General features: G+C 41.7%; 1 protein-coding gene across 2 annotated transcripts in view; it reads left to right on the top strand.

The window, feature by feature from the left end:
* The first annotated feature begins 480 nt into the window (after positions 1 to 480).
* Positions 481 to 15,561, top strand: part of LOC149447878 (leucine-rich repeat and fibronectin type III domain-containing protein 1-like protein) — a 789,142-nt gene continuing 774,061 nt past the window's right edge. For both annotated transcript variants that reach the window (XM_089652000.1, XM_089652001.1), the window contains exon 1: positions 481 to 861. The gene's annotated coding sequence lies outside the window, so the exon portion shown is untranslated. The remainder of the gene's footprint in view (positions 862 to 15,561) is intronic.

Raw genomic sequence — 15,561 nt, 5'->3', positions numbered from 1 at the left:
AAAGGAAACTTCCCGGATGTACCTATTGCACAGATGGCAACCTATCCCGGTACCACGCTTGAATCCACTGAGATCCTGAGAGTGACCCATTCTTTCACAAATGTTTGTAGAAGCAGTCTGCATGCCTAGGGGCTTGATTTTATACACCTGTGGCCATGGAGGTGATTGGAACACCTGAATCTAATGATTTGGAGGGGTGTCCCAATACTTTTGTAATATATTGTATATGAATAGATTTGTTTTATTAAATCACTTTAGAGTTTAGTGTCACTGTAAGTTTGGATGTGCCATGCCTTCATCTAGAATGCCCAGAGAGGTGATCTCAGAAGGACATCCCAGGAGATGGGTCGGGCACACACGCACACACCCGGTACACACATCGCACACACCCGGTACACACATCGCACACACAGCAGCGATCGCAGACATTCTATAGAGCAGGCTGAGTGACAGCTGACGTCACGGTGCGGGGCGTGGCGTCGTGTTGCTGAGCAGGGAAGGGATCCGGCGGGTGCACAGCGCTGTGTCTGGGAGGATCTGTATGCAGTATGTAGGGAGAGAAGCCGGGGATCCGGGCACACCGACTCCCCAGCATTCCGCTCTAGATCGGGACTCCTCCGCCTGCACGTTCTTCTTCCTCCTCCTCCAGCCTCCCCCTTGGATTACAAGCAGCGTTGTAGGGGTGACCGGGGAGAACCCCCACATTGCTCTGACATGTCACCCCAGATGCGGAGACCCGTCGGTGCTCACCCTTGGATCTCCGGAGGGCTCCTGTGCCGGCTGCGGGATTAACGGATCCGGACACCTGGGCTCATCATCGTTCAGTGAACTCCGGACTGATCGCAGGGAGCGGACCTCCAGGTAAGGAGGCGGGGTGCAGTCATTGGAGGTCATGTACTGGATCCCCAATGACAGCCATCCCCTGCTGACAAAAGTAGTCTGGGACATCATCCCCATGGATAATGTGTGATAGGGAACACCTGAACTCCAATCATCACCAGTGTATGATGCCTCAGGATCCTCTAAGGAAAGTGGTGCAAAGTGCAGTAACCCATAGCAACCAAAACCGTCCGTGTCTGATCATCAAAAGGCTGATTTCTGATTGGTTGCTGGGATTATCATGCTTTGCCCAGGTGCAAAGTGCATTGATCTAATGCAATCAGACCTTCACTCTCCTATACCCCCCAATGGGATGTGGTTGCTGAGGGTTACTGCTCTAATTTAATGAGCTTTTCATTGGCTGCCATAGGATCAGTGTCAGTGTGATCCTCAGAGAGGCCTTATAGAACTCCTCCGCAGGGATCCTGATCTAATCACAGCAGAACATCCTATGACAGGGAATGTGCCCTACCATCCATACACTGCTTCATTGCATCCTGAGTATATATAGGAGGTACATATCTACCAGCACTATAGGAGTCTGGCAACTGCTGCACCTATAGCCTCCTTATCCTATATACTCCTTATCATCATCCTCTAGCCTCCTTATCATCGTCCTCTAGACTCTTTACCCTAGAATGGGGAATGCTCCCTACCATCCATACACTGCTTCATTCCATCCCGAGTATATATAAGAGGTACATATCTACCAGCACTATAGGAGTCTGGCAATTTCTGCACCTATAGCCTCCTTATCTTATAAACTTATCATCCTATAGCCTCCTTACCCTAGAACGGGGAATGTGCCCTACCATCCATACACTGCTTCATTCCATCCTGAGTATATATAGGAGGTGCATACCTACCAGCACTATAGGAGTCTGAAAATTGCTGCACCTATAGCCTCCTTATCCTATATACTCCTTATCATCCTATATCCTTCTTACTCTAGAACGGGGAATGTGCCCTACCATCCATTCACTGCTTCATTCCATCCTGAGTATATATAGGAGGTGCATACCTACCAGCACTACAGGAGTCTGGAAATTGCTGCACCTATAGCCTCCTTATCCTATATACTCCTTATCATCCTATATCCTTCTTACTCTAGAACGGGAATGTGCCCTACCATCCATACACTGCTTCATTCAATCCTGAGTATACAGAGTATATATAGGAGGCACATACCTACCAGCACCATAGGATTCTGGCAATTGCTGCAATTCTAGCCTCCTTATCCCACAAATGTATCCTATAACCCTATCATCATCCTATATCCTCCTTGTCCTATAATATTCTATAATGGGAAATGTTCCCTACCATCCATACACTGCTTCTTTCCATCCAGAGTATATATAGGAGGTACATACCTACCAGCACCATAGTATTCTGGCAATTGCTGCAATTCTAGCCTCCTTATCACACAAACTTATGCTATAACCTTGTCATCATCCTATAGCCTCCTTATCCCATAAACGTATTCTATAATTGCATCCTTATCTTATATCCTTCTTATACTATGACAGGGAATGTTTCCTACCATCCGTACACTGCTTCATTGCATCCTGAGTATATAGAGTATATATAGGGGGTACATACCTCCCAGCACTGTAGTAGTGTGTCAACTGCAAATCTAGCCTCCGTGTCCCATAAACGTATCCTATAGCCTCCTTATCCCATAATATTCTATAACAGGGAATGTTCCCTGCTATCCATAAACTGCTTAATTGCATTCAGAGTATATATAGGAGGTACATACCTACTGCACTATAGGAGTCTGACAACCGTAATTATAGCCTCCTTGTCCATAAATACATCCTATAACCTTCTCCTATACTTTCCCTATCCTATGACATGGAATGTGCCCTGCCATCCATACACTGCATCCTGAGTATACTGAGTGTATATATATATATAGGAGGTTCATATCTACCAGCACTATAGGAGTCTGGAAACTGCTACAATTATAGCTTCCTTACACCCAACTCCGCAAACTATGACAGGTTATGTAAAGCAAACCCTTGAGACACCCCCCCCCCCCCCACCTCTTAGATTCAGGCTGGCTTCTATAGCAGGAGCTCCATCCATTTATCTCCCAACATTTCCATTGTAGTCTGTGGGGAATCTATCTCTAGCAATAGAGAGGCTGGTTAATAGGAGACAGAGAGAATATGTCACAATGAAAGACCTCCATAGAGCAAGAGATGCCCACGTATGCATGGAAAAGAGCTGCTTTCAATGGGCAGATTAGCACTTCCACCTTTAAAAAGCGATATTTTCCGGCTGGGCAGCAGATTGCATTTGCCACATGAGGAGATTCCTGATTAATCCATGTTGTGATTCAGGAGATGCAAGAGGGGTTCTGCCATGGGGTGCAGATTAATGGGGTACAGGGAGATTTTCCAGTTAACATGCTGCTGGCTCCATAGTCTTATAAAATGCAGTTGACTGTGAAATGATATATTGTGTAAATTATATTCGAACTCTATTAAAATCCTTTTTTTTTTTTTTTTTTTTTTTTTACCAGTTGTACAGCCTTGATGGATATACAGGCATTTGCACTATACCGACACAGAATAATATTTCATGATAACACAGTCCAATTAGCACTTTACATCTTGCAGTGTACAATCACACACCGCCTTGACAGTGATTGGGTTTGGTTACATATCCATTTATCGATCGGAGAGTGTCTGATAAAAGGTTATATGATCAGGGAGCAGTCTCTTGGGGCAAATGATGTAAAGGGGGTAGCATGGATTTCTATAAGGCCGATATTTAGCAAGAAGGGAGGATTACCTATAGGGCCAAGTAAAAGAACTTTGGTTTGGCAAGGGTGGGTTGTTGTTATTGGTGGGTCTGTATAAATCTGGGACAGTTTTGGATAACCTTTCGGAAATCAGATTGGGCATTGTGGAGATAGCTGGATTTAGTAATCACAAATAGGAGATGACATTGAAGTTGGAAGATGATATAATTATAAAAGACAAGTGAGATTATAAAATAATATATATAACTGAAAGGGACACTTGGGCAAATAACAAAAAGCGGTTACTGCTGAATTCCAGATTATTATGGAATATTAGTTACTATAAAGGGGGAGGGGTGGGTCACATTTAATAGCATAAAAGGGAGTACTATCATGGTATGGTAAAGATGGATCAATAATAATCAGTTTTAATTGGATCATCTAGAATAATCCAGTGTTTTTAATTGGATTATACATTTATAGTAAAGTTGTTATTAAAGGATCACATAAAGCATAAATGGGTGTGGGTCCTATAATGGAGATGCATCTGTACCTGGAATCCCATATAATGTCAATGCAAGGTTATCAATATTGCATGATACCGTAGAACTAGGTTGTAGGCACAGAACCAAAATACAGGTATGTATAGCCAGGGGTGCACAAATTGATACAGTATTCTGAAGCCATTCAATTCAGTCTGGGAGCCAGTAGGCGTCTTTGGGAAGGCAGGGACTCTCTAAATCAGTATAGCAATGCAAAGAGGAATCCTGGGTAAAGTGCTGTAACTTGTAGCATTTAACTAGAAATAAGCTCTTATTCATTTACAGTAACTGAGATCTGATTAGTTGACTTGGGTTACTGCTCTCTGTATATCATCATGGAGCTTTGCATGTTTTCAACAACCACAACATAAAAGGTTCCTGAAATCTAAAGAGAACTATTCTTGGCTGAGCTTATGCAGGAATTTATCCCGGACCCTAACATCACACATCACCTATAACAAATAAATTAACAAGTTCCAAAAACTAGCATGCTTAGGGTTCGTTCATATTACCCGATGGTGGGAATCTGCCCTAAGCAGTGCAACCTCATTCGCATGTGCATGGTGGGACACTGCACTGCCAAAAACTGCAGCAGGACCTAAATTTGCCTGCATTTAGGTGCGTTATAGTCCACCTATCTTAAATAGGCCACCTAACCGAGTTGTGCCTAAAGTAAAAATAAGCGTGTACTGTGGCACATTTTGGTCAATTTTGAATGCAGCCTTAGAAGAATGTGCTTATCTTAAAGTGCTACTAAACCCACAACAGTAAAATCAGTCTGTACTGTATATGCAGTAAAGCACGCTTGTTATACTCACTGTGGAACCTAAGGGGGTTAATCCTCTGAATTGTGTAAAAGGCTGTTTGAGCCTGACTTCTCTGTCCATGCTAATAAGACAGACTGAACCCGTAGCCCTTCTGCACATGCTCAGTTTAGTGTGTATTGCTAAAGAGGGGTTTTTTTGTGTTTTTTTTGGGAGCGTGCATGTGATCAGCACAGGGCCAATTGGTGCTGTCCAGACAGAGGTCAGGGGTTTTGCATTTTCCTAGAGTAGAAAGAAAACTCCTCCTACAAGCTTTAACCAGTGCTCAGCCAAAGTCACAAGACTGCTATATACTGCTGAAGAGAAAAGGTATTTAGCCGTTTATATTTACTAAAATAATTGCACTTCCATGTTCTGTGTACTGTGGGAAACCAGATATAGTGGATGCAGGGTCCTGGGTTTAGTAACACTTTAATATAGGATATCTGTATTACAGCTTGCCATGTGGGCTCTTATGACCTTATAAGTTGTGTGCAGATTACACTGCAGGTATCTGTAAGTGCCTGTATACACTGTTACTTGATTTACCCCCGGAACCAGTAACATTGCATTATGTGGATAGTATCTAGGTGGACCACCCCTTTCCAACCTTGATGCTATCCTTATAGGCCAGCTAGTGTGATAGGCAGCTTCTTTGGCCCATAGGGAGGATAGGATGGGAGTATCTGGTCACTGACCGCGCAATGCAGCGCCCTAACCTCCCACTCTCGTTTTGGGGATACCAGAGCTCCGTTATTTAGGATTGACATGCATATTCCAAACCTGGGAGGCAGCGAGTGAGCTTTGGTTATAGAGCATCCATTGTAAACTCAGGAGACCTTTGATCCTATACTCTCACTCTGAGTATAGAGTGGACAAAGTGAACCCAACAGGCAAAACTGTAATGAATTATTGCTATTTTTTTTTTATTACTGAAGTAAGCCCCATTATGAATGTTGGTCTTGAAGCCCATTGGGTACACCTTTTATATTAAATATTAAGATTTTGCCCAGATGCCTTCTTTTACTACCCCATTCTCCTACCTAAGTATATGTAACTTTGCAGTGCTCCACTGCTGTTCCTCCACTGCTGCAAAATCCCCAATGGGGGAGAGGGGGGGGGGGATGTGTCTTCCTCTCATGACTTAGTGCTCAGTCCTGTAAGTATAAGTTGGTTGGGTCTGAACTTTGAGTAATCAGTTTTGGATATTGGGCATGCTACACACACCCAAAAATATCATAATACTTTGGGTGTGTGTAGTATGTCCACTCCTCTTCCACCCGGACATTTACTGGCAATTCCTGGCTGTTGTTTTGACAGCCGGGCTTCTTTTATTTACTCAGCAGATCTTTCTGTTCCTGTGTAAACTGACATTCAGAACCTTATCTGCAGTATTAAGAAGAGTTGCAATGAAGTTATGCTTCACTGTAACTTCTGTAGTTCATTCATAGCATTGATCTGCATTTATTAAGTAAAGCAACTTTGCATGTTAAATTAAAAATGCATGATTTGAAAAAAAAAGCCTTTATTTCATTTGTAAATCACTTCACTATGCTTTGTAATAGAAATCATTTTTATTAAACTTGTTTATTGCGTAATGTAATAAAACCAAAAAAACATAATACAGTGGGGCAAAAAAGTATTTAGTCAGCCACTAATTGTGCAAGTTCTCCCACTTAAAAAGATGAGAGAGGCCTGTAATTGGCATCATAGGTAGACCTCAACTATGAGAGACAAAATGAGAAAAAAAATCCAGACAATCACATTGGCTGATTTGGAAAGAATTTATTTGCAAATTATGGTGGAAAATAAGTATTTGGTCACCTACAAACAAGCAAGATTTCTGGCTCTCACAGACCTGTACCTTCTTCTTTAAGAGGCTCCTCTGTCCTGCACTCATTACCTGTATCAATGGCACCTGTTTGAACTTATCAGTATAAAAGACACCTGTCCACAACCTCAAACAGTCACACTCCAAACTCCACTATGGTGAAGACCACAGAGCTGTCGAAGGACACCAGAAACAAAATTGTAGACCTGCACCAGGCTGGGAAGACTGAATCTGCAATAGGCAAGCAGCTTGGTGTGAACAAATCAACTGTGGGAGCAATAATTAGAAAATGGAAGACATACAAGACCACTGATAATCTCCCTCGATCTGGGGCTCCACGCAAGATCTCACCCCAGGACTACACGGGGGGACCTAGTGAATGACCTGCAGAGAGCTGGGACCAATGTAACAAAGGCTACCATCAGTAACACACTACGCCGCCAGGGACTCAGATCCTGCAGTGCCAGACGTGTCCCCCTGCTTAAGCCAGTACATGTCCGGGCCCGTCTGAAGTTTGCTAGAGAGCATTGGGATGATCCAGAAGAGGATTGGGAGAATGTCATATGGTCAGATGAAACCAAAATAGAACTGTTTGGTAGAAACACAACTCGTCGTGTTTGGAGGACAGAGAATGCTGAGTTGCATCCAAAGAACACCATACCAATTGTGAAGCATGGGGGTGGCAACATCATGCTTTGGGGCTGTTTCTCCGCAAAGGGACCAGGACGACTGATCCATGTACAGGACAGAATGAATGGGGCTATGTATCGTGAGATTTTGAGTGCAAACCTCCTTCCATCAGCAAGGGCATTGAAGATGAAATGTGGCTGGGTCTTCCAACATGACAATGATCCCAAACATACCACCCGGGCAATGAAGGAGTGGCTTCGTAAGAAGCATTTCAAGGTCCTGGAGTGGCCTAGCTAGTCTCCAGATCTCAACCCCATAGAAAACCTTTGGAGGGAGTTGAAAGTCCGTGTTGCCCAGCGACAGCCGCAAAACATCACTGCTCTAGAGGAGATCTGCATGGAGGAATGGGCCAACATACCAGCAACAGTGTGTGCCAACCTTGTGAAGACTTACAGGAAACGTTTGACCTCTGTCATTGCCAACAAAAGATATATAACAAAGTATTGAGATGAACTTTTGATATTGACCAAATACTTATTTTCCACCATAATTTGCAAACAAATTCTTTCCAAATCAGCCAATGTGATTGTCTGGATTTTTTTTTCTCATTTTGTCTCTCATAGTTGGTCTACCTATGATGCCAATTACAGGCCTCTCTCATCTTTTTAAGTGGGAGAACTTGCACAATCGGTGGCTGACGAAATACTTTTTTGCCCCACTGTACATATATACTTCAGGTAGCTTTCCATACATCAAGCATTTGACAACAATTTAATTTAAACAAAAATGTTAATGTCATTATACACAGGACAAATTATAGAATAAAATTAGCACTTTTTATAGGCGGGGCACTTGTTTTAAAACTAGCACTGGTCAACCTCATTACATCTTTTGTCTACATATTGCACAAAAAGACAATATTGCTAGGAGAATGCTTTGCTTATACTTAAACAAGGAATATATGTGTTGCTTTATTGTAAAGAGGAACTTCGCCCCCCCTAGATTTTTTTTCAATCGCTGTTATTTGTTTCTTTAGAAAATATGCTCACCTGCTCAATGAATCCAGGGTTGTCCCACTGCTATAACAGGCCGGTGCCATGTTGCCATCCTGCTTTCCTATGTTACCAGGAGCCGGCTGTTTTTTCTGGGTTCATGAAACCAGACCCAGATGACTCTCCGTCAGGTCCTCCCTCCAACCTCTGTGTCCTCCTGCTTCTTCTTGGGACATGTGATGGGGATATCCCAGGAAGCTGTTGTGTCTTTTATCCAGGGGTGTCAAACTGGTGGCCTTCCAGCTGTTGCGAAACTACAAGTCTCATCATGCCTCTGCCTTTGGAAGTCATGCTTGTAACTGTCAATCTTGCAATGCCTCATGGAACTTGTAGTTTGGCAACAGCTGGAGCGCCACCAGTTTGACACCTGTGCTTTAATCTATTGCAAGATGGGTAGAGAGGAAAACTCCATTTTGGGGGGAGTGAAAATTCTGCTTTAAGTAATGACAAGTTATCATCCAATCAATAGGCCAACAGCTAAAATATAAGATGAACCTATAAAAAGAAACTCTGTAGTTGAGCCACTTTAAGCATACTGGTTATCTGGTTCCTCAAATGTATTCAGCCCCAGTGGATGTGAGGTTAAAAAAAGTATTTAAAAAAATGCATTAAAGGAGGTGTGAAAAAAGGCGAAACATGTTCCAAAGGTGAGCGTATCGTTCAAAGGGAACCTGACATATGAGAAATACTTCCAAACTCCTACGGCATAGGGTAGCCAGTTGTCTGGTCTCCATTCATTCTGTTCATCTGGCTTAGCAGCCTCATGAATCACTGACCTGGAACAAGCATGAGGTTTGACATTACTGGCTGCATACTTGTTTCCTCTCATGAATTCCTGCAGCCAGAGGATCATCACTGAAGTCTGGCATTAGAAATGTTTGTAGGAGATCATCAATGGAATTTCTGTTTCCACTTTAAGGGTTTGCTTATAAATAACTGATTGAGGAGTCATATCGCTCTCATTTGTTTATTCCTATTTTGGCTTTCTAGAATTGCTAGTGACATTGTTTCTCATGTTGTATCATATTGTGTTCTGTTAACCTACAGAGCCTGATCTACTAAACTGCGAATTGAAACTGTTGATAACTAAAGCTTAAATTGTTTTTTTTTTTTCTAGTTTTGGTAGAGAGGGAATAGAACGCCTATAAAGGTTTTTATTGTGGACTGTGTTCTCGTTAGGCACCTCTCTATTTGTCCTGGTGACTGTTCTTACTAAGGCTCAGTTCACTCTGCTGCAACTTGAGATCCGACTTGTGAGACCCCAAGTCGCATGACATGTGAAATCCCATGTTAATTAATTAGAGCTGTCCTATTTAGCACTACTGAAGTCACTTCAACTGTAGAAAAGGTTCTTGTACTACTTCAAGGCGACTTCTATCTGACTTGTGCCCATAGACTTTAATGGAAGTTGCCTCCAAGTCGGATCCTCATCTATATATTGATGTGATTTGGATCCGACATTACTGGAAGATTACCCATGCATTCCCTGAAAGTTGCTTCAAAGTAGTACCCAAGTCGCTTGGCAAAGTCGCATGACTTTCAGGTTGCAGTAGACTCAAGATGAACTTTTAAAGAAAATCCCAAATCTTGAGTTGTCACCAGAATAGGAATCAAGTGGAGTCTTCATATGGGGACACTGAACAACCAGGGAGTTCCTCGCTTTAGAGGGACTTCTTTTCACTTTCAGTTTTGGCTATGGGACAAGAAACAAATGGACATCTTCCCAATGGACACAAAATAGGGGTGGGGGTAGTTTTGACTTTTGCTTCTACATTAACCATCTTACTAAAGAGAGGAGCTTTTTTTTTTTTTTTTACTCCCTTGTGTTTGGTAGAATGATTGAATTGAACACAATTGTGCTATTTAAGGTCTTTGCTATATTTTATAGCACTGTGGATGGGACTGTCCAGCCACAGCATAGTGATGACTCAGTGAGGGAAATGCCAGTTGCTCCTAACTAGCACCCACCATCTTAATGCCATGAGCAGCACAGGGCATAGCAATCTTATATAGATGCCTATGGAGGTCCTCTGGGGTCTGTAGGCTTTAGTGACCCCAGTTCTTTGTCTCCTGGAATTGGGGATGACAGAGATTATAAAGGTGACTGCTGCTAAAACACATCTCCAGACATTGGGTGTTTTATTGTAGCATATCGATTTAATCCTACAAATTTAGCTCTACTTAACTAAATGGGTGTGGTTTTGGTGAAAAAAATATGCATATGTGGGTTGGGTTCGGACAGAATGGGCTTCAGCTTGCCCATTGGTTTCCCTGTGTCTTCTCCCGTTGTACCCTTCTCCCGCTAGCGGTCTCCTCCACCTCAGCTGGGTGTACCTGGGGGCCGCGACCTGGTCCCAGCCTGCTGCAAGTCCATCCCCACCATCCGGGGCCCTGGTGAACAAGCAGGCTAGGGCTTAGACTCCGCGCCGTGGGGAACCCCAAGCTGTGGATCTATAGAGCTCACTACCATAGGTGTTGACAGTATGTAAAGTCTAAGGCTCCATTCACACCTGGTGTTTCTTCAATGTGCACAGAAAATGTACATTGTCATGCGTTTCAGAAATGCTCTGCAAATTCACACTTGCAGTTATTAATTGTCAATGGCACCCCAAGTATGGGTAGCAGACATGCGCCTGCCTACAAACATTCTACAAATTTACGGTGAAAAAAAATCTGCTCAAAAAAAAAGTTGGAGCTTTGTTTAGGTGTTTGTCGTGTACGGCAGCCCAAGTAAATGAGCGGAAATGCTTCAAAATGCGCAAAATAAAACTCAACTGGGAACTACGCTCAGGTGTGAGCCCAGCCTTAGGCTCCATCCAAACTAAAAAAATTTTAGGCTCTTTAGTGTCCATGCACACGATTTTAGGCTAGTAGCATTTTTCAAGCTTCAGTGTTTAGGAGCAGAAAAAAATATGTTTTGTTGAGTTTTTGGGAGGGTTTTTACAGCAGAAAAAAAAAACACTGAGTGCTCCTACACTCTACTAAAACACTCCTAACAGCTTTTTTTTTTCTTTCTATATGTATTGTAAGACCTAATAAAACGTTAACACTCCTAAACGCAACTACAGACTGACACAAAAAAACGCTACTATCGGAGTATTTCGTCCAGTTTTTTTTTCTATCGTTTTTTGAGCATATAAAAAATGATAGTGTGCATGGAGCCTTAAACTGACCTTACAAATAAAGAATCTAAATACTTAAAGCTTCTTTGATCCTCACACATTCATTCAATAGGCTAACATGAACATCATCTATGCAGTCCATGTCAGTTGAGATGAATAATTTTCCAAGCTGCTGAATGACTTGTGATTCAGAAGCTGGACCTCTATAATGATTATTTGAGCAATACATAATCTAATTTTTGTATACTGATTTGTACGGTGTGACAGTCCCTTCTGTTATATCCACCAGACCTAGTGCTCTATATAGATATTGTATACAAAATAGTTTTTATTAAACATTTTTCATTTATCTTACTCACGACTAAGGACTTCCAGAGTATTATGGGTTATAAAAAGAGGCAAAACAGCAAAAGTTATCTTTTTTTTTTTTTTAGGCACAATGTCTCTTATTAAACATTTGCAGAAAACTGTGGGGAGGAGGTGGGGTGGTTCAATGCTTTCATGTATGTAAATTACAGCTTGAGCTACTGAGCTCTGTAAACAGGCTTTTTACAAAAGAGGGGCAACAGAGGTCCTAAACCACATGAAAAGGAACCCAACTCTCTACCCGCTAGAGGGAAAGGAGACCTTAAAAGTATTAATGTGTAATATTTTAAATTTACCTGCCAAAAATATTTTTCACAATGTATCTTTTAGTTTGAGGGAAAAAAAGGCAAGTATTCTTTATACTTTTGCTTTCTCATTCTGTGCAGGTTTCTATGTCTCTCTCAGCCATTCTCTGTATGTGTCCATCCTTTGACGTGTTGCTGAATGTATCAATGTATTACAGGATAAAGATAAGAGATACCAAGCAAGGACCTTCATAACCTGCACAAATGGTCCTTATGGTAAAGATCTACTTTGAAGTGAAAACCTATAAGGAATATGTCAGCTGCCATTGCTCACTTGTGCAAGTGTCAGGGCTCCCAGGTATGACCAGAGGTGTGTGACTGAAGCAGGGAAACGCAGACCTCAGATATGTTATAAACAATATAATTTATTAACACTAACAGTACAAACATAAACGCAGTGCAATACTAAAACATAATACGGTGCAAACAAACCAAACCAAACCACCCACAGATAACAGTATATACAAGCAAGCGTCGTCAGGCAGGCCGGGTCAATATCAATTGGGCAGGTAGGTACAGGGGGAGCAAGCGGAGAATGGTCGGGGTCACAGGCCAGGTTCAGCAGGTAGCAAGCAGCATAGTACAGAGGGTCAGGCAGAGGGATGGTCCGGGTCACAAGCCAGGGATCAGAACAGGTAGCAAGCAGCGTAGTACAGAGGGTCAGACAGAGGGATGGTCAGGGTCACAAGCCAGGATCAGAGCAGGAGAAGTCAGCAAAGGAACAGAAACAGGATGCAGGACAGATACAGGGCCCAGGACAAACACAACACCAAGGCAGAGTCTGCAAGTCTGGCCATCCCTTAAATACACCAGTATCATCAGTTCCAGGTGTTAGCTGGCTGAAAGGTTGAGTCTCTGATTGCTGGGAGCACCCGCTGGCCAGCCCTGGTACTGCAGATCAAAAGGCAGGTGAGTCCCACCATTGCTGGCCAGTCCATTCCTAACAGCAAGTTTTTAGCAAGTCATCTCTATCCTTCATTCACAAATTAACAAGGCATTGGGGTTGATATACTAAAGGCAGATATACTGGAAACTACAAGTGCAGCTGCTCCAGAGCTTAGTAAATGAGGTACAGCTTCAGTTTGCAAAGCATACCCCATCACATGAAAGGAAAATAAAAACGCTACTTTTGCTTGCACACGATTGAATGATAGAAATCAGCAAAGCTTCCCGTCATTTAGAAGCTTCCCATCAGACCTAGAGCAACTGTATTTGTAGTGCACAGACTATTTGACTTTAGTAAATCAATCTCATTGACGCATCACAAGCATGCAAACGGTAAAGTGTTGGGACATCAAGTATCCCTATGTGCTCCAGGTCAGTAACTAAACCGAGTATTGAAGGAAGGAAAAGAATAACCCTAGGACTAGTTCCACTTAACAGAATTCAACAGAGGAAACGTCATGTATGTGTTCTAACATAACTACTGAAATGTTGGTTTAATTCTCAATATAAACAGGGAGGACCATTGTACACCAGTCCAGACGGTTTCATGGCCCTTTTACCTTTGTCGTAGAACTAACTGTGACCTTTTTTAAGCTTTAGATAGGGCAGGGTAATTTTGATCAACTTTTTATTTATCTGCAATTTAATTGGCAAGATTCTTCCTTCTGTCTCTGTGTGTTGTAGTTACCAACTAGACAGGAAGGCACAAACCACAATAAAACATTGTCAGAAAAATTTGCAGTACCCCTTTCACATTCTATTAAGTGTATTTCGAAAAAAACTCCCAAGTAGGAACACAGGTGGTAATAAAAGCCTTACAAACACTTCCCTGCTGTTTCCAGATGGATGGGAATGAGCTTTAAAGCTGAACTCAGTGCATTTAGATAATACAGAAAAAAATAGTTAGTGCTGTATTTATTAACCAATTATCATTTAATGAAGATATATCTTTTTTTTTTTTTTTTTTAACAATTTTAAATTTTAATTATTTTTTTTGTTATGCAGACGGTGCTAGTAACTGAATTTGACTTTGTATCAGCCTCTTGCAGTCTCTGTGCAATAGAGCTTTAGCAGGAGTGGAAGCAGCACATGCAGCCAATCCGTTCATGTGCTGGTAAAGAGCATACTCATTGGAGGAAAAGGGAGATGAGCTTATCGCTGTGCTGTTCTCCTTTATTGCTCTGTCAGAGATTGGGAACAGGTCCATGATAGCCTAGACTGAAGTCATCTAGTGGCAGAAAATAAATATAACCAGTAACTGTTCTGCATTGAAGATGAGTTTTGCCGCAAAAACTGCATTTTTATTTCATCTGTTAATGGGCACTTTTTTTTTTTTTTTGACTGGAAGTCTGCTTTAAATACCTTCTTATTTATGGGGTCTATTCTAAAACAAATTAACCATGTATCAAGCTACTTACTTATGTGAATATTGTATATCCTGTAGCTGTTTGAATATTAATTTATTCCATATCATTTTTCAGTTGCAAGTTAAAAAAATAAAATAATTATACAGCAAACAGTTATTTGCATATCTATAATCCCAGACCCTGTAGCAGCTGTGTGTTCTGATAGACATGATCTAACCCATCTGTGGATTAGTACATTTCATATAATTTGCTATTTGTTGTCTTTAGAAGACCCTTGTCATTAAGTTTTGGTGATCTTATGAAAAAGTCTGTGCATCCCTAGTCATATTTTTTCTTGGTGGAAAGACGGTAACACAATCTCTAATGTAAAACCAACAATAAGTGTGAGACCCTCTTTTATTATGCTTTCAGCACCTGGTCACAAACATTGTTAGCAGTTTAACCTTTGCTTGAAATTACTGAGCAGCATAGATGATCTATGTGTCTATAGGGAAGCATTAGGTCTCAAAGAATTCAATATCTTATAGCAAGTGGCCTGTGTCTTATAGCAGCACTGTCCTTAGTATTCCTAGCCAGTGAATAGATATTTTCATAGTAAATAATACTACATGCACATCCCCCTCACTGCCTAGCTATGGACACGCATCCTCCCACATACTCCTTCTCTTCCATCCCTCACCTACACATCCATTTCTGTGTCATGTCACACATCCCACCTCCCTACATCACCCGTCACCACCATGGTGCTATCTCTGACACACATACATAATGTATACTTTTGGGGAGAGTGATGTCACCAATTGACATTTTTTTTATGGTGTAAATATAATTGAAAATTGTCTGTCATCTGTGGTTAAACACACCAGCAGACAAGAACTGTGAAAACCATAACTGCCAATATATAAAAAATTTTTTCAAAGGAGAGTGGACTTCTCTATTCCCCTTCAGGGCAAGTAAAATATGGGATTCA

Source organism: Staurois parvus, unplaced genomic scaffold (genome assembly GCF_062004578.1).
Source record: "Staurois parvus isolate SC_StPar_1 unplaced genomic scaffold, SC_StPar_1.0 ptg000668l, whole genome shotgun sequence".
NCBI classification, from domain to species: domain Eukaryota; kingdom Metazoa; phylum Chordata; class Amphibia; order Anura; family Ranidae; genus Staurois; species Staurois parvus.
Note: the sequence above shows the minus strand (reverse complement) of the source record. Positions and strands in the feature narration are given on the sequence as shown.